This window comes from Heliangelus exortis, chromosome 3, assembly GCF_036169615.1.
Source record: "Heliangelus exortis chromosome 3, bHelExo1.hap1, whole genome shotgun sequence".
In the NCBI taxonomy this organism is placed as follows: domain Eukaryota; kingdom Metazoa; phylum Chordata; class Aves; order Apodiformes; family Trochilidae; genus Heliangelus; species Heliangelus exortis.
This window is the reverse complement of record NC_092424.1, coordinates 64,821,724-64,841,077: the sequence shown is the minus strand read 5'-3', so window position 1 is coordinate 64,841,077 and position 19,354 is coordinate 64,821,724. Positions and strand designations below refer to the sequence as shown.

At 41.4% G+C, this 19,354-nt stretch overlaps 1 long non-coding RNA gene across 1 annotated transcript in view; it reads left to right on the top strand.

The window, feature by feature from the left end:
• Positions 1-1,070: 1,070 nt before the first annotated feature.
• The window catches only part of LOC139795541 (uncharacterized), a 77,825-nt gene continuing 59,541 nt past the window's right edge, over positions 1,071-19,354 (top strand). The window contains exons 1-2 of the long non-coding RNA XR_011725557.1: positions 1,071-1,423; positions 12,841-13,025. This is a non-coding gene — a long non-coding RNA (uncharacterized lncRNA). The remainder of the gene's footprint in view (positions 1,424-12,840; positions 13,026-19,354) is intronic.

Below are 19,354 nucleotides of genomic sequence, written 5' to 3'. Positions count from 1 at the left end.
TGGGAGCAGGCAAGCCAAATTACCAACCTTATTAGCACCATAGTCCAACCTGGACTAATGACACTGCTTGTCACCATTTCAGTCAATTAGTAAGTGGTAGATGCCCCCACAGGAAGGTAAAAAGGGGAGTAGGAGAGGGACTAAGCAAGAATAGGTTTAATAAAAGAGCAATCAGTAATAAAAATATATTAAAATATGTAAATACAGAAATCACACTCCTCAGCTGGCTTTCCACTCAGGAAAGTCCCACCCTGTGTCCAGTTCTGGGCCCCTCAGTTCAGGAAGAATATCGAGGTCCTGGAGCAGGTCCAAAGGAGGGCAACCAGGCTGGTGAAGGGACTCGAGCACAGATCCTATGAGGAGAGGCTGAGGGAGCTGGGGCTGTTCAGCCTGGAGAAGAGGAGGCTCAGAGGAGACCTCATCACTCTCTACAACTCCCTGAAAGGAGGGTGTAGCCAGGGGGGGGGTTGGTCTCTTTTCCCAGGCAACCCTCAGCAAGACAAGAGGGCACGGTCTCAAGTTGTGCCAAGGGAGGTTTAGGTTGGACATTAGAAAGAATTTCTTTACTGAGAGGGTGATCAAGCATTGGAATAGGCTGCCCCGGGAAGTGGTGGATTCTCCATCCCTGGAGATATTTAAAAAGAGACTGGATGTGGCACTCAGTACCATGGTCTGGTAACTGCAGCGGTAGTGGATCAAGGGTTGGACTTGGTGATCTCTGAGGTCCCTTCCAACCCAGCCAATTCTGTGATTCTATGGGGTTCCCCCATCCAGGGTCACCGGGACATCGCACCACAGCTTTGCAGCAGCCACGCCGGTCCCGCTGCAGGAGGCAGGAGAAGGCAGCTTGACTCCATGGACAACGTTCTTCCCCAGCAAGGACGCAGGAGCTCTGGAGGAAGAGCCGAGAAAGAGCCGCAGACCCCATCATCCCACCCCTTGGGGCCAGGGCCCGGCTCCCTGCGGAGCCATTTGGCACCGAGCGCCAGGGGCAGGAGCGCTGTGATTGGTCCGTGCGGGTCACCTGACCGCCCCCTCCTCCCCACCGGCACCGCTGCCCCCCACGGGTTCGGCACCGGCTGGGGGGGGTCCAGAGGGGCTGAGGGCAGCAGAACCGCAGGCAGGCTGTAGCCTGGGCCTCTCAAACCCGGCGACTGCTGCTTATTAATGGCAAATAATTTTATTTTTGTGTTCGAGAGCCTTATTTTTGTTTAGTGAGTTTTCGCTTGCTTGAAACTTCCGCTCGTTTTCCACTCGGTGCCTCTGCAGATGGAGTTAGTGGTGCCGGGGGGTGTCTTGTTCTCCTTCCCACGTGCGTTTTCGCCTTGCAAGAAATTTCTAGAAAGAATTTTTTTTTTTTTTTTTTTTTGAAAGGTCTGAGGAAGTGCCTGACAGAGCAGATTTCGATGGAACAGAATGGTGAGTCTGCAGCCCGTAGTCGTAATCGGGCAATTTTTCACCTGTGCAGGCTGTAGTGGAAAATAGAAAACACAGATACAATTATTACTTTGTGTAACTTCCCTTCTTAACCTTTATAGTACAGGGTTATTTTCTGTAGTTGTGTTTCACGAAGTTGCTCAGCCCTGTTTCAAGTAACGTGTCTTAAAATCTGTGATGTGCGTCTGTCTACACGCCTGCTTATGCCAGCAATGTAAGTCCTTTGTCACTCTCCCTTTTAGTGAGTAAATGAATATGTCAGGCTAGAAGAGATGTATGTAGAGTTAACCTTAGACATTTGGACATTGGATTTTTTAAGTGGAGTGTAAAGCTCAAAGTATTTTATTTTTTTTTTTTTTACATATCATAAAAGCTTTTATGAGCATCTGTCTGGGACAGAGCAGGAACAAAAAATTCCTGTAAATTTCTGATTTTGTTTCCTAACCAGAGCATACAAGAAGCCTTGACCTTACACCCTTACAATGCTTGTTAAATTTAAGCTATTATTTTGTGAGTGATATTCCTCTTTATCTGGGAAGGAAATACAAAACGAAGTGAGCTGCTGCTATCAGCATTGCCATGGGGGCAGAGCCAGAAAGGTCCTCTGGCTAATTTCTGAGGAAGTGTATTTTAGGCAATCTCTGTTTTGAGGTGGTTACATCAAACTAGAACATATGCTAAAGGTGTGTCTTGTGTTAGCCTGATGGGTCAGATGCAGGTGCTGAGGAGCTAACTCTGTGCCTCTGTTGATTTCCATGCAACGCAGATCCATGGAGGAACTGGCCCAAAGTATGGGAAGGCTGCTGCACCCGGGCAGGGCAAGGGGGCATCAGTGAGGGCTGCGAAGCCCACTTTTGGCCTGTTTGTCAGGAGGGGTAGGAGGGTGAGAGGGCAGTGCTGTCCTGACACCCCTTGTGTCCAAGAGGAAAGTGGTACCTGCTGTCTGGGGTGGGTGGCTCAGCCCTTACTGCTGGGTGCTGTGGCATCAGGAGATGAGCTGTTGCCCTGCTCGAAGTCAGTGCAGATGGCAGTGGCTGATAAGGCACTTCACAGCAGCAGGTAAAAGAGACTCTTAGGAGGGGTAACTATTAGCTAGTAATCTGATGAATTTGCTCTTCGGCTCCTTGTAGTCTTCCTTAGTGTGGTTTACTTAGTTTTAGTTGAAGATATCCATATATGGGGTTAGAGGTAAAAAGGGTTTGTATCAGATTTTGGTGTTTCTAGGATAGAGGGGGTAAGTAATATAAAACTCCTACATATCTCATTTACATAAAATCCTACAAGGTGTCTCAGGCCAGTTCCTGTTCTAACATTTTATTCGTTCTATGTATGCTGCATTATGTCTGCAAATGTAAATGATGAAAGCTCTTACATCTTTAGCTTAGCCTCACAACACTGGTCCATCAGATCATCCTTCAGATGAGGTAACATTTCAGTGGTAGTTCCAGGGTTGTATATTGACATATACTGTTTGCCTGAGTTCAGTCTACTTGGGATTTTTTTTTTTTGGTAGGACAAGAAAAATATGGTTACTACTTCTGTGAAAAAAACAGACCTTTTGGGCAAGCTGCATAGCAGTAAATTTAGTCAATATATTACGTATTGTTGTACCCTATACACAGACCATGAGAATGACAAAATGATCTACTTTGTACTAAGGGATGCTTTTGTAAGGATGCTTTTTAAAAGAACTGATGACAAAGATTCACAAATGCTTACTACTTTGTCATGTCCTCTCGGTCTTTGAAATGGCTGTGGTGCTATGAAACTGCTGAGAAAATATGTTTCTTGTCTTTAGCTGTGCTACCAATCAAGATATTATCAACAGCCTGAGATTCTGTGATTATGATTAACCACCCACCATTTAGGTTTTTTTTGTTATTTGCATTACAATGCTGTCTGTGTTTATTTAATCACATGCTATATTATCTACATAAATCCTTGTGTTGTGGGAGTATAGCACAAACTTTTTTTGGAGATAAACCAAAGGTTTATGGTTTAAAGGGCTTATGCCTCAAAGTCCTACTTAATGTATTGCAGACACTAAAGAGGATGTTATGAGGTAAGCAGTGAATGTAGCTTTGGAAATACTGTTTCACTTCAGAAGGGAAACAAACATTTTCAAAAAGTCAATTATGATTATTATTATTATAACAGTCTGGTAAAAGGCAAAACAAACCACAAAGGTATTTCTTATCAGCATACCAAAGTTATGTAAGATTTTTTTTTAATCTATGTGGGAGAATTTAAAAATCAGGAAGTTATTTAAAATAAAAAGTCAAAAGTGCTTTTATTTGAAAGCCTCTTATCTTTTTCTGGTGCTATATACATTGTTATTCTGGGCAGGTGTGTCCTGTGTAATCTCCTTTTATAGTCATCTTAATCTCTTCTTACTTTCCTCACTTTAAAACTGTTTTTTGCCAGATTTTGTATTCACTACTGAATAACCTCAGAAAGAAACAGTGCAATGAGAAAGGATATTTTTTTATGGACAACACAGTAGACTGTCAAGGATTCCATTCCACATTGTTTCTAATGATAGGCCAGTTACCCAAAATAAGTTAAAGAACTGACATCTAGATTCTCAAATCTCATTTAAATTGTGAGACATCAAAATGTTTCCTTGCTTTGAGTCTTGCTATAAGTCTTGGCCAACTCCACTGCTTCCATGAACCTCCAGTGAGAAGGAAAAACAAGCACCTGTCCTGGAAGAAAATATCTTGTGCTTTGGCCAGATTCCCAGTGTGGTGAACTGGGGGCCCAGTACAGGACACAGTCTAGGCTTAGCCAGAAGGAAATAAACACTTGCACTTTGTGGCCTTGTACTGGTCTCCTAGAAGCAAGTATGAGTGTCCTACTTCCCTGAAAGTTTGTGGGTTGGAAAGGTTTATCATTGTGCAAAAGAGTGAGAACTCCTCTCTGCATGTCTGGGAGGACTTTAGAGAACCAGCACAGGGTTCTTCAGGGCTGAGGACCTAAAGGGCCTGAGGTACGTGAGGAGTGTTCCCACCTCCTGTTCTTCCAGGATGGAGGAGCTTCCATTGCCGAAGCTTACTGGTGCCATCAAGACTGCTCATAAAAACTGTGTCAATCAGGGTTTTTGCGACTTGAGTGCCAATATACTACTTAGTGGGGGTGTTTATTTCAGCAACTCTGCATAAAAAAAGTGCTGAAATCAATATTGGATGTTGCAGTGTAGCGTTTCATTTTTATTCTGGGTGTGAGAAATGGCCTCTTACAGTGTGAGGCCTACCTGGCCCCTTTTCGACACTTAGGTCTAGTATGTTGACCCAAAGGAGGGCAAACACATAATTCTCTGTGACCTTTTCTTAAGGTTCAGACTGTGGACTACTTGCTAAAACCATTAGAGAACATCCCAGAAAGAAATTGCTACTTTTCTATATTTGCATGATGGACAGCAAATAGTGAATAGAGCTGTAAGATAAATGAGTGAGGAGAAAGAGAAACTAGACTGGTTCTCCTACTTTTCTCTTTCTTTATGTAGTTAATTGTACTTGTTGAAGTATCTGCATGCCTGTGATTACTAGTATCTGTATTTTTCTCTGAGATGTTCAGCTATTTGTCATTTGTTCTTTGTCTCTTTTGAAGGACAATATTGATCTGAATATGTGTGGAGGTATAATTTCTGGTATCTTATGAACATCAAGTCAAAATATAAAGTTACCACAAAGAGTTACTCTTAAGTGTTGCGGCGAGCCTTCTTTCTTTCGGGGACTCAGTTCTTCTCCGGGAGCTCTTTCCTGCTGTTCCTCTCCTCAGGCGTCTTCATCTGCTTCTGACTCCGCTTCTGGGAGCATGCCTTTCACCTTGCCCTTCAGCCCCGCCCATTTCCGGCTGGGGCAGGCCCTAATTAGTGGGCACACCTGGGCTTAAGCTCCCAGTTCATTATCAGTGACACCTGAGGACTTGTGGTCTTCTCTACATTTCCCCCCTTTTTGTTGTTTGTTGAAAAAAAAAATAAACTTCATTTTTTCAATAGGCCTTAACATTTTCGTTATTTTTCAACATTTACAACAATTTACAATTCATTTTTTTTGAAACATTTTTACAATTCATTTTTAAAACATTTCAAACATTTTTACAATAATTTATAAAGTAGATGCTTCGGGCCCCGCGGGACACTCAGCTAAGAGCATCGAGGGGGTGCCAGATAAACATTTTTTTCAATAAATATATTTCTCGAAGTAAACGCTTCAGGCCCCGCAGGACACTCAGCTAAGAGCATCGAGGGCGCGCCGGATAAACGTTTAATTATTTTCGTTATTTTTCAATAAATATATATTTTTTCTTAGCCTTTATGGAGGGAAAGTTCAGGCTCTTACCGGCCTTTTTTGCTTTGGTCTTTGTTATCAGCAGGAGATGAGGTCTCATGAGCACCAGCTCAGCTTTCGCTGGTACTCGCCACCTCGGAATGCCTGGCCATGCAGAGACTTCTCCGAGCATTCGGCACACCAGTCTTATCGCGTGTCCCTAGGGCCCCGTTTTCAGGACCGCTCTATCGCGTGTCCCTGGGGGCTCCGTTTCAGGACCGCGTTGTGTGTCCCTGGGAGGCTCCGTTTCAGGACCGCGTTATCGCGTGTCCCTGGGAGACTCCATTTCAGGACCGCACTGACTTGATGTGCACTCAGAGCTCCGCTTCGGCTTCAGCATTCCTCGGGCTTTAGTTCCACGCACCAACTTGCTGCGCCTTTCGAGCCTCATTCTTCTCTCCCGCCTGGCTCGCCATGCCGGGCTGTTGTATTTCGCCGTGCTGGGCTTCTATTTTGAGCTTCTACACGCCGCCTTCCGCATTTAAGCTAGGCCTCGTGGAGCTTGTTCCCGTGGTTGCGTTTTTGGAGCTCTTTTTCTTAGAGCGTCCCGCACCACTGTGGTGTCTCCATCTGACGTGGTTGCGTATTTCGAAGCTCTTTTTAAGCTAGGCTTTGTAGAGCTTCCCGCAACCAACGTGGTCATGTAGAGCTCTTTATATTACCTCAGCGTTCACGGCTGCTGTTGTTGCCCGCATTCTCCACCAGATGTTGCAGCGAGCCTTCTTTCTTTCGGGGACTCAGTTCTTCTCCGGGAGCTCTTTCCTGCTGTTCCTCTCCTCAGGCGTCTTCATCTGCTTCTGACTCCGCTTCTGGGAGCATGCCTTTTACCTTGCCCTTCAGCCCCGCCCATTTCCGGCTGGGGCAGGCCCTAATTAGTGGGCACACCTGGGCTTAAGCTCCCAGTTCATTATCAGTGACACCTGAGGACTTGTGGTCTTCTCTACACTTAAGTTCAACACAAATAGAAATTTCAGCTTTTCATCAATAAAGAGAGAGAACTGGCACAGAAAGTTTTAATTAAGAATATATATTATGATAACTTCCTTCCAAAACAGCACAAACAAAATTGACTGTGTTACTTGAAAAAGAAATTTCTTTGATCTTCCCTTTCACTATTAAATCCATATTAATGAGTTGACACTATAGACATCCCAAATATTGTGCTGCCAGTTCTGAGACTTGGCATTTTTGTCATAGGTTGATACATGGAAATGTGTGTGGATATGAAATGGGAAAGTAATGCCACTACATCACTTGTAGCTGTCACAGTACCTTATAGCTAGAATTGTGATTTTCAGGTATATAGTGGCTGTCTCTGGAGGCCTTGTTGCATGTGAGACAGAGAAATCAAAAGGACAGAGGGGAAAGCAAGAGTAAAGATTAAATGTAGGAGGTTCCCCTTTCACAATGTAGTATCTTGTGTTCTTGCCTCTCCTCAGACTTTTTAAATGTGTGCGGTACAGAAGAGCATGGTGCTTGGATGCTCTCAAGGTGCATTTTTCATTTCTGTCTTCTGAACACAGTGACAGATGCCAGCTGTCTGAGCAGTCAATGCTCATACCTATTGCACTTTCCTCCACTGCCAGTGTCAGCCACTCTTGCTTATTGCTGTTTTGATGGGAGAACTATTTGAGCTCAGTGTGATGAAGCCAGAGATGAAGAGCAGCAGCCCTCTAATTCATTATGATATAAATATATTTTCATCCTACTGTTTGAATTTCTTGGGTTTTTTTAATTTCTTGGTTTTGTCACTCAGAATCATCAGAGAGGAGCATTAATAAGACCTAATAGAGGCTGGTAGTTTTTTTTTGGTTTGGGTTGGGTTTTTTTGCAGTCTATTGAATAACTTAATATGTAAAACCCAGTGCTTTCTACTTGCTGGGTAGAGGATCTCATCAAGAAGAAGAGGTCTTCTGCTGGCTTTTTTTTTTTTTTTTAATGTAAGTAACAATGACAGCTATATGTTGACTGATACTTGATGGTATCATAGCATGTTAGTCTTGCTTTGAGCTTGCCTACTGAATCAGCATTAAGGGCAGAGATACCTGCATGCTCAAGCGTAAGCACCCAGGTATGAGTAACAGCAAGTTATGTAGTGAAAACTTAGGCAATTATGGCCTCTTGATTGGCCTAGCAGGTTTTCTGATTTGTTGTCAGGAATTCAGGTCCTTAAATTCCTTCTGAATTGTACTGCTGATGCCAAAGTACTATTTTGGATCTCCCTGTCTGATCAGTAGATTGGCAAGAATAAACCAAGGTAGAGTTGCATGCATGCACCAAAAAAGACTTGCCATTATTTTGCATATATTTGCCATGAAATCAGTATACTGTACTTTGTATAACTTTTGCTGGAGCAAAGTATTTAATTTTTAATGAAGATATGTAGAGAGAACCACAAGTCCTCAGGTGTCGCTGATAATGAACTGGGAGCTTAGGCCCAGCTGCGCCCAATAATTAGGGCCTGCCCCAGCTGGAAATGGGCGGGGCTTAAGGGCAAGATAAAAGGCATGCTCCCAGAAGCAGTCAAGAGATGAAGATGCCTGAGGAGTGGGACGGCAAGAGAGCTCCTGAAGAAGAGCCAAGTCCCCAAGAGAAAGGCTCGCCGCAACATCTGGTGGAGAATGCGGGCAACAACAACAGCAGCCGTCAACGCTGAGGTAAAAAAAGAAGCTCTACATGACCACGTTTGTGCGGGAAGCTCTACAAAGCCAGGCTTAAATGCGGAAGGCAATATAAAGAGCTTCGAAATATGCAACCACGTCAGATGGAGCCACTACGTTGGTGCGGGACACTCTATAAAGAGCTCCAAATACGCAACCACGAGTGAAGCTCCACAAGGCCAGGCTTAAATGCTGAAGGCGGCGTGAAGAGCTCGGAGTAAAAGCCCAGCACGGCAAGACAACAGCCCGGAATGGCGAGCCAGGCAGGAGAGAAGAATGAGGCTCGAAAGGCGCAGCGAGTTGGCGCGCGGAACTCAAGCCTGAGGAATGTTGAAGCGGAGCTCTGAGTGCGCATCAAGTCAGTGCGGTCCTGAAACGGAGCCTCCCAGGGACACGCGATGCGGTCCTGAAACGGAGCCCCCAGGGACACGCGATAGTGCGGTCCTGGAACGGGGCCCTAGGGACACGCGATAAGACTGGTGCGCTGAATGCTCGGAGAAGCCTCTGCGTGGCTAGGCATTCCAAGGTGGCGAGTACCAGCGAAAACTGAGCTGGTGTTTTAAGACCTCGTCTCCTGCTAACAGAGGCTAAAGAGCCCGAATTTTCCCTCCTCAAAAAATAGGCGAAAAAATGTTGAAAAATAATGAAATGTTTAAAAAAAAAAAAAAAGAAAAAAAAAGAAAAAGAAAAAAGAAGTAAAATGTTGAGAAATTTATTGAAATGTTAAATTAATTGTAAATTATTGCTATTTTTCAACAAACAACAAAAAGGGGGGAAATGTAGAGAGAACCACAAGTCCTCAGGTGTTGCCGATAATGAACTGGGAGCTTAGGCCCAGCTGTGCCCAATAATTAGGGCCTGCCCCAGCCAGAAATGGGCGGGGCTGAAGGGCAAAATAAAAGGCATGCTCCCAGAAGCAGAAGGAGACAAGAGATGAAGACGCCTGAGGAGAGGGACAGCAAGAGAGCTCCGGAGAAGAGCTGTGTCCCAGTGAGAGAAGGCTCGCCGCAACAATTGGTGGAGAATGTGGGCAACAACAGCAGCCGTGAACGCTGAGGTATTATAAAAAGCTCTACACGACCACGTTGGTTGCGGGAAGCTCTACAAAGCCTGGCTTAAATGCGGAAGGCGATATAAGAGCTTCGAAATACGCAACCACGTCAGATGGAGCCACCACGTTGGTGCGGGACGCTCTAGAAAGAGCTCCAAATGCGCAACCACGGGAAAAGCTCCACAAGGCTAAGCTTAAATGCTGTAGGCGGCGTGTAGAAGTAGAAGCCCAGCACGGCAAGTTAAAACAGCCCGGAATGGCGAGCCAGCCAGGAGAGAAGAATGAGGCTCAAAAGGCGCAGCGAGTTGGCGCGTGGAACTCAAACCCGAGGAATGCTGAAGCTGAAGCGAAGCTCTGAGTGCACATCAAGTCAGTGCGGTCCTGAAACGGAGTCTCCCAGGGACACGTGATAGTGCGGTCCTGAAACGGAGCCCTAGGGACACGCGATAAGACTGGTGCGCTGAATGCTCGGAGAAGCCTCTGCATGGCTGGGCATCCCGAGGTGGCGAGTACCAGCGAAAGCTGAGCTGGTGCTCACGAGACCTCATCTCCTGCTGATAACAAAGGCTAAACTCCTGCTGATAACAAAGGCTAAAGCGGCGCAAAAAAGCCGGTAAGAGCCTGAATTTTTCCCCCACAAAAATGTTGAAAAATAATGATGAAATGTTAAAAATGTTGAAAAATAATGAAATGTTTAAATGTTTGAAAATGAAATGTTAAAAATAATGAAATGTTAAATTATTGAAAATGAAATGTTGTAAATTATTGAAAAAAAAAAAAAAAAAAAAAGAAAAGAAGTTTATTTTTTCAACAAACAACAAAAAGGGGGGAAATGTAGAGAGAACCACAAGTCCTCAGGTGTCACCGATAATGAACTGGGAGCTTAGGCCCAGCTGCGCCCAATAATTAGGGCCTGCCCCAGCCGGAAATGGGTGGGGCTGAAGGGCAAGATAAAAGGCATGCTCCCAGAAGCAGAAGCAGTCCCAGAAGCCAAGTCCCCAAGAGAAAGGCTCGCCGCAACAAAGATATTAGGTGATACCAAGTCGGTAATGTAAACAGAGTGTTCTAAAGGTTAATATTCTGTTGTCAATGATTATTTATTTTTCTAGATTTCACTTTCTTTGTTAGGACTTGGTCTTTTTTCAAAGTATAAGCATTTTTATTAAAAAAAAAAAAAAAAAGCACTAGTACAATGCTAGAACAGAATGAATTAATGTTTAGAGACTCTAGCAAGTTATATATATTGTGTGGTGTTCGCCACTATCTTGCAGAGTATTCTTTGGTAGCACTTAAAGGTGAAAACAAGAAATCTGAAGAGGTAAATTTGACCTTGTTAGTTTACAAACTGAACCCCAACTTCAGAGGATATGTTTTCAGCCTTATCAACTTTACTTAATATTTAGGAAAAGAAATTAAGAGAGTTTTAAATTTAAATTTTTTACTCTTTGTGTCATAGAGATGAAAGTGACAAGAGAATATTCTGTACTGGAAGTACCATTGCTACCAGAATTCGAATGCTTCATCTGCTGCCTGAATGGTTCATGGTCTGCTTCACCTACAACCTAGATAAGTGAAACATTTTGCTCAAAGAGTTATTGATTTGTGCTGATGTACTTAGTGCTAGTGGTCTGAAGTTTACTTAGTTGATAATCCATGATAGGCATCTTGCAAAGGTGTCCTGTTGACTTTGCTTCATGATTATTCTGAGGTGATCTGCAAAACCTTCAGAACTTGCTCTCTGGCTGTTACTGGTGGTAGAAATACTGAGGTTAAATGATTAAAATTTATCTGCTTGCGTATATTCCCCTCCATGTGCAAAAAAAAAGTAATTTAAAATTTTTGGTGATGGAATGAGCCCTCACTTAGAAAAAATAAAGTAAAATAGAATTAAATTAAAATAACTAAATAATGTGGAAAAAACAAACAAAAAAAAAGAGTTCAGAAATGCCAGCTGTTTGGAAGCAAGGAAGGTGGAGTGCAGTTCAAAAGTCTCACTGTTAGGATCATATAGTAAATTAAATTTAGGCATATTGCAGCCCAAGGGATACTGTTGACCCTTACTGAGTGCCACCCTTAATCCACTCATGTCAGTGTGACCTTGGTCAGGAAGACATTAATGTAGAATTCTGAGGTGGGAGAGAGGAGGAAAAAAAAATCTTTTACAGGATAATTCAATAGGTAAAGAATCAAAGGACAGTACTTGTCAGAGCTGCAATCTGTAATATGCTCACGCTCTCCTGAACTCTCAATCTTATGCTGCAGAAAAAGAAAATATGAAACACAGTAAACCTCTGCATTTAGCTATCTCATTTTCATGCAATGCAAGTTTGAAGCAAGTAAAACAGATGGATCTTAGCAGTCACAGCCTTTGATGGTAGTTTCTGTGCTGAAAGCTCCCTTTGCTTTAGAGCAGAAAAGTATCTTGGAAAAAAAGGGAAACTTTTTCCTTTCGGGGAGAGACTGTCTTAACTGAACAGTAGATGCTAAAACAGTCAGGCACAAGAGCTGAATATCTTGAAGCTGATGTTCTGCTTCCTCTAAATTCAGGCATCTGCCATTCATTTTATATCAAGGTTGATTCACACCCAGACGTTCTGAGAAATAATTATCTTTCCATTTACTCAGACAAGTCAGTTCCATGGCTTTTAACTCAAAGCTATCATTTGCAATCTAATGTGTTTTTCTCACTATTTGAGACCATTTTTTTGGTTGTTGATGACCTTTAAGCCAACAAAATAATTAAGCACACCAGTGATGTTCTCTAACTTTGAATTCACTACATTAATAAGCTCATGGTATTAAAAGGCCAGTAACCCATCCATTAGGTCCATGCCCTTTTGGAATCAATGGCAAAAATCACAGTCATCTCAACTGGTGGTGTTGAGACACTGAAAATTACTTGTATTTGCAGAATTGCAGAATAGAAGAGGTTGAAAAGGGACATCTGGAGACCACCTAGCCCACACCCACTGCTCAGAGCGTAGGATGCCCAGAACCATGTTCAGTTGGGTTTTGAATATCTCAAAGAAAGGAGACTACATGTGTCTGTGGGTTACCCAGTCCGGTGTTCAGGTTCCTTACAATAAAAAAAAAAATTTCTTGTTTTTCTGTGCTTTGGTTTGTGCCCATTACCTATTATCTTTCACCAAGAAAAGTCTGACTCAGTCTTCTTTACTCCCCACCATCCTGTATTTATATATATTTTTATATAGGTGAGTTTCCCCTAAACTTTCTCTTCTACAGGCTAAATAGTCCCAACTCTTACAGACTCTTCATATGAGAGATGTTCCAGCCTCTCCATCATCCCTATGGCCCTTTCCTGGGCTCATTCCAGTATGTCCATGTCTCTTATACCAGGGAGCCCAGAAATGGATCCAGTGTCCAGATGTGCCCTAACCAGTGCTGAACAAAGGAGAAGAAGGATCTTTGCCAGGATCATACACCACTGGCTAAATGGTCACCTTGTTCACCAGCAGGACCTCAGGACCTCTTCCTGCCATGACTGAAAATGGATTTTGGAATCAATTCTTAAGGAATTATTAGGAGGTAAGAAAACAAAAAATGTCACAAGTATACTGGTTACCAAAACATTTTTCTCCAGTTCAAAGTATAAAAAAGACTGGAAACAGGAAATTAATAAAATGTTTATGTTTAATGCTCAGCTTAGGCTGTTATTTCATTGTGAATACAAATTGCCTGGTATTTGTTTTCAGATTTATGCCTACCTATTCTGTTTCATGCATCTGTTCCATCCTGTAATTTGGTTTAATAGAATTTTTCTTGGGATAAATTATACAACTAGAAGCATGCTTCTATAATATGAAAGACAAGATAAGTAATTGGCTTAAATTATGAGCAGATAAACCATTGCCTGTCAAGCTAAGACAATACAGATAACTGCTTGTCAAATGAAGGAGGGGAATGCCTTTGTGGCTCCTCTACCTGATTAAGTTTCATAACATAATCAGGAAAGCTTTTCTACTTGAAAGAAAGGATACTTTTTGAACTTAATTACATATCAATACTAAGTGACATAAATTAATTGCCAGCAACCTGTAATGCACTTTTAACAGGAATCCTAAAGCCCTGTAATTTGCTAAAAAGATAATTTGATTCCTTAATTGAATTCTAATTGTTTTACACACACCTCTTTGATCTGCAGCTAATACTTGCATTGCATATGGCATGATGTTCTTTCCCTGAAATGAAATGATTCAAAGCTTTCTTTGGTATCTTTGGTAGATAGCTCCAGGTACTGACACTGACTTTTACCTTAGCACATGCAAAACAGAGCGTGAGGGGTTCTGTTCAGTGAGCACTCAAAATCCATCACTTCTGACATTGGACTGGGGACCCTTTTAATCACATCAGTATAGTGTGTTACCAGGAAATCTTCAAGTGGGTGCAGTGTTCTTGTTGGCAAGGTGTGTGTGTGTGGTTGGTTGTTTTTTGTGTCAAAGCTTTATATCACTGAAATAATTTTTACTGGTTCTACCAGAGCACAGCCCCATGTGTTGAGGCATAATATGTTACTCGAGAAGAGAAGTAAGAAGAGTGAAAAGGAGGAAGGTCAGTTATGAAAAGTATCAGTCTAATCTAACATACTTCAGACCTGCCTACCATAACTTTGAATTCTGGTTTTGATATCATCATAACAGAGGCTTTAGCACACAATCAAGGACCAAAATGTTCTCAAAGCTTGCTTAGAATGTGGGCTGAGAACTAAATAGTTAAGTGAGGAAGAAATCCTTACAAGCCTCCCTCTTTTAACATCAGTCCAGGTAGGACTCTCTGAATAAGGGGATAGAGAATCATTTCAGTGGAATTGGTGGGAAAAGCTTGTGTTAATTTCAAGACAAAAGGCCCATTTTGTTCTAAATATTCTGAAAATGAGGAATGCTTTTACTTGGAAATGAAAGATTTGGATTTTTTAACTCATTTATTACTTGGTCTTTACGCATTTCTCCTTTACCTTCTTCAGGATCTGACTGAATTCTCAAACCTAGCAGGAGTAGACTCCTGGTTCTGTTGTAGTGGGTGCCTTACTTCCTTTATTTGGCACAGTTAATAAAACCTTTCTAATATTTCAAAACTGCTCAGATTTTCCAAGGATGTATCTAAGCAGACAAGGTATTTTAGGAGTAGGGATCTGATCAAATTCAGTCATTTCCTGGAAGTTAATACCTTCCCTCAAGGTGCTGTTGATAAGCAAATTAATGGCATGCTTCTAAAATTTTTACACTTCTTTTTGGATGTAATCATGTCAATATATTATGTATAGGAAGCAAAGAATTTTTCTTTGCAAGATGCCCTGCTGGGTATCTTAATTGCATTCACTTTTCTGATGCAGTGTCACAAAGTCCAAGAAATTGCAAAATAGGTTTTTCATTTATTTATTCATATTAACGAACTTCCAAGGATTCCACTGAGGTTTCTACTGACTGAAGATGGAAATTTGTACTGGTGTATTTAGTCCTAAGCCAATAGTTTAAGGTTCAGGGTCTAAGCAGAAAAGAATTTTAGAGTGTCAGTTCCTTCCTGCAGATTGGCTACAGTAGCTAAATTTTAAAACCCACTCCAAGCTTTGTAACAGTATACTTTATTGAAGATTACTTATTTTCTCTTCTAAAATCTCAGCTGCAATGTGCTTTTTACATTTAGGCCTTGAATTCTCCATCCCAGTTACTGCTGTTTTATTTTACAGAATTACTGCTGCATAGATTGTTGTGCAACCTCTCTTAATTAGTAATTAATTGAGATTTTCCTATAAAGCAGGCTTTGCATAAACTGCATCCATTGCACAGCTTGCTTATGAGTGAAAAAGACCCTGCTGAGTCTGAAAGGCTTTAGATGTAAAAGTAAAACTGTACCTTCTGTTTCTGGGATCAGTGCTTCCAAATGGTCTTTGAGGACATAGAACATGCTTGGGCTGGAACATCATTCTAGGGAAGGAGAGAGTAAAGAGTGTTGGAACTAGATGAGGTCCCTTTAAGGTCCCTTCCACCCCAAACCATTCTTTGATTCTGTAAAGATCATTGCCTTGAGTATTTCTTCTTGCTTAATAAAACCTTGAAGGTTAGTGGGTTGAGTAGAAAAATCATGTCTAGACTCTATTTAATTCAGGGAGGGATACTGTATGTAATGCCTTCTAATTAATTAAAATGAAATGGGAGAAAATTATTATTAAAATAAGTAGTTTTTCTTATTTTTCAATTTATTCTTTGATGAAGTCTAATTCATAAAGGAATGTTTACAAGGACTTTCAAGGAATCAACAGGCAATTTTAAATAGCTACAGAAGGGCCCATGTTTTCACTAGTCTGCTGAATAAAGACGCTCTCCAAAAATAATTTCAATTTCCAAGTCTGCAGGCATCTGTAGAGAATGTACATATTTATTAACTTTTACATTTCCAAGTGTTTCTAAAACATCAAGGACTAGAGAAGGTAATGTGAATACTTCAGTTCTTCTGAGGAATAAATCTTTGCAGAGCAACAAAACACTTAAAATACAAAAGCCAAGTCTTAGATAGATTCAGTATATCAGTGACCCACTTTAGGTGATCCTGTCCTGGCAGGGGGATTTGGACTTGATCTTATGAGGGCCCTCCCAACCCATAACATTTTGTGATTCTGTGAAATAACCACCTGATAAAAATGTTGCTGGAAGAGGAGGAAGAAAAAGTTGCTGCTGTTTTATGTAACAAAACTGAGAAAAGTTAGAAAACAAGGAAACGTACGTATCTCTTTCTTGAATAATTTCCTAGATGTGTGTTTGAGTGGGTCCTTGAAGGTGAGTCTCCTAATCAGTGACTCTGAAGCCAACTTTAAAATTATTACTCAAACTGATGGTAAATGTAATCTTCCAATTGTGTCTTAAAAATGCTGCTCCATTAATGTACACTAAATTGCTTGGACACAGTTTAGGAGGAAAACTTAGCACTGCAACAGAGTTTTCTAGAAAATAATTAAGCTAAAGGATACTAATACTAAGGAAGTTGCCCACAGATTAGTGCCCTCCTGTTTTGGGTAAGAGAGATGTGTTGTTTATAGTGATGTAGAAGAATAGGTAGCTCTCTACTTTTAAAGAAAAAAAGTTAAAACTGTCATGTTATTTTGCTCTAAGATTCAATCTTTGAAATATTATTATGGTAATGTATTCCATTTTCAATGTTTTTGATATTAAGAGAATTGAATTGAGAGTTAGTATGGGATTAGGGAAGACATTAGTGCTACGTCTAGGCAAACAAGTCTTCATGTAAAAACTTAGTTTGGGTTGAGATTTCCATGGAAAGTATGTTTTTTCAATTTCACTCTCTTTACCATGGCAAAGATGTAGTTTTGCATCAAGGAAAACAGTCTGCTGATACCAGACCAGAAGTTTTCATTTTCCAGGACAAAGCAGGAAAGGTAGAGGAAAAAAGGGCTAAGAAGGCACACAAAACTTTCAGAGAGGCAAGTGGTGGTCCTGCCATTCCTTTCTGATTACTGAATGAGACTGTGGGGTAGGTACTGCAGTTCCCTCCTTTTCCTGGGGTTTGACCCCGATTACTCTTCCCAGAAAAGGATATTAATAACCATACTGTAAACTATCTGTTCAGAGGTAAGAGAGTCTCAGCTGTGCCTGCAGAATCTTTTCATTTGACCAAATGGCTTTGGTCTGAAGGCTGGAAACAGGCTAAGAAGCTCCTGAGTTTTCCAAGCACCAAACGTGTGATGCAGAACTCTCTATGTATATGTCAGGGGGTGCCTGATGTACACAGCACATCAAAACAAGCAGTGCTTCAATCCACAGGGACCTTGACAAACTTGGAAAATGAGACCAACAGAAACATTTTGAGGTTAAGTGGGAAGTTAAAAGTTAAAAGTTAACCTCAAAGTTAAAAGGAATAACCCCTGTGCATCTGTACCAGCTGGGGACTGGCTGGCTGAGGAGAAGTATTGTTGGAAAAAGAGATGACAATTATGGCTTACACCAGGCAGAATACAAGCCTACAGTGCACTCATTGCAAACAAGACAGACTTCATAGCAGGTCATTTTATGGCAGGCTCTGCTTGGCACTAGTGGGGCTGCACCTGAAACACTATCTCATTTTGGTTCACGCAGTTTTAGAAGATTGAAAAACTGAAGTGAAATGGACTGCTTAGGTCACCAAAGGTGTCCTAGATCACACATCCAGGCAGCAGAGGTTGAAGCAGCTGAGCTTGTTTAGTTAGATGAAGTGCAGGCTAGAAATGACTAAAATTGTGGAGTTACAAGGATTGCAGAGGTAGAATCTCTTAATAATGGCAGGTGACATAACAAGGGGCAACAGTCACAAGTTTGGGATAGATTGAGGTGCTGGAACAGGTTACCTGGAAAATCCATGAAATTTCTGTGTTTGGAGGTTTTTAAGGTTCATCTAGATGAAGCCCCAAAAGGCATTAGTGATGGACAGGGAAACCAGGCCAGCCATTGGGTTTACCAGCTTCTGACTATTTGCATTTTCAGTATGAAAAATAGTATGGTTTCAAAACAGAGAATTGAGCACAGACTGGCCTCTGGCCAGGCCCTTCATCAGAGTGAGAGGAAGAAGCAAAAGCTTTACTGAAACCTTCCCCAGGGCTCTACAAACCGGGGATACAAACCAGGAGTGTTGGAGAATAAAGAGGAATATCACCGATTGCTCCTCTGATAGTTTTACTAAACCAACACCAAAGACTTTCCTCTCATTTGAAAGGACTTGGTGAAACTGCAGTAAAATTTGCAAATAGTTTGTAATGAAAGAAACCACGTTTCTTTTTATTTTTCCATTCTTGAAAATTATATATCCAGCTTCAATGAAAGTAACAGTTGGCAGAGAAGCCACATTTGCACTTCACAAAGATATTAAATCTCTCAGCATTACACATTGTCACAGATCAGGATACATAACATTTCAAATTATGGAAAAGTTTTTGTTTGAAATGTCAATAAGCATTATTTTGAGGATTTTGCTGTTTCAAGATACTGTTTGCCAATGAAAATTTTGCAAGGTTAGGCTTGACAGACAGATGGGCAACTCAAAGAAAATTTTAATTTGAAAAAAACTGGTACAGTTAAATCAAGTTTATGTTATTTGGATTAATTTTGAATTTTTTCACAGTAATTTATATAACTCCTGGCAGGTCTTCCATGCACTAAGCAGTATTTTTTCCATTATAATGAGCTGCAGTTTTCTTTCCTTATGGTCTTTCATTTGCCCCCAGGTTACTCTGCATTACTGAAGTGTCAAGTTAGCCAATTTTATTTAAATATTTGAATAGACTGTTTTCTCTTGACATTATTCATACACTTCAACTCATAAAGAGAAAAATAACAGCAACTACAGCACCTGAAAGGTGATCACTTGCAGGTGACATCGTATGACCTTCCTGAAGAAGAATGTAATAAATGTATTATATTGAAGCAACAAAGTGTGTGGGCTTAAAGCTTGAGAGAACCAAGTGCTGCCCTTGTCACAGCCACCTAGGGCTCCTTGGAAACAGTAGGAGACGGGGTAATAGATCCAGATAAAAGGTAGGAGCCAGTAAAGCTGCACAAACTTCTGAATTAATTTTGGAAATGAAAGAATTTCTGTTTCAGAGAAATAAGATTTTTTAGACAAACTCTTTGAAGGAGGTGCAGACTCCTGAAATGGAGGCTTTTCATACAGAATTTAGCGAAGGGGTAGGAGGGAAGACACAGAGTAGACAAAAGCAAGCAAGGACAGCCTGGTAGAGCATTGCACAGGTGAGATAGAGTAAACCAAAGTCTGTGGTGGATCTGGATACTCAGGTTTATTTAAGGACCAACAACATAAGAGCTTTTGCCCTACCTGAATGTGTCACACCCTTATTTTCCACCCACAGGTCTATG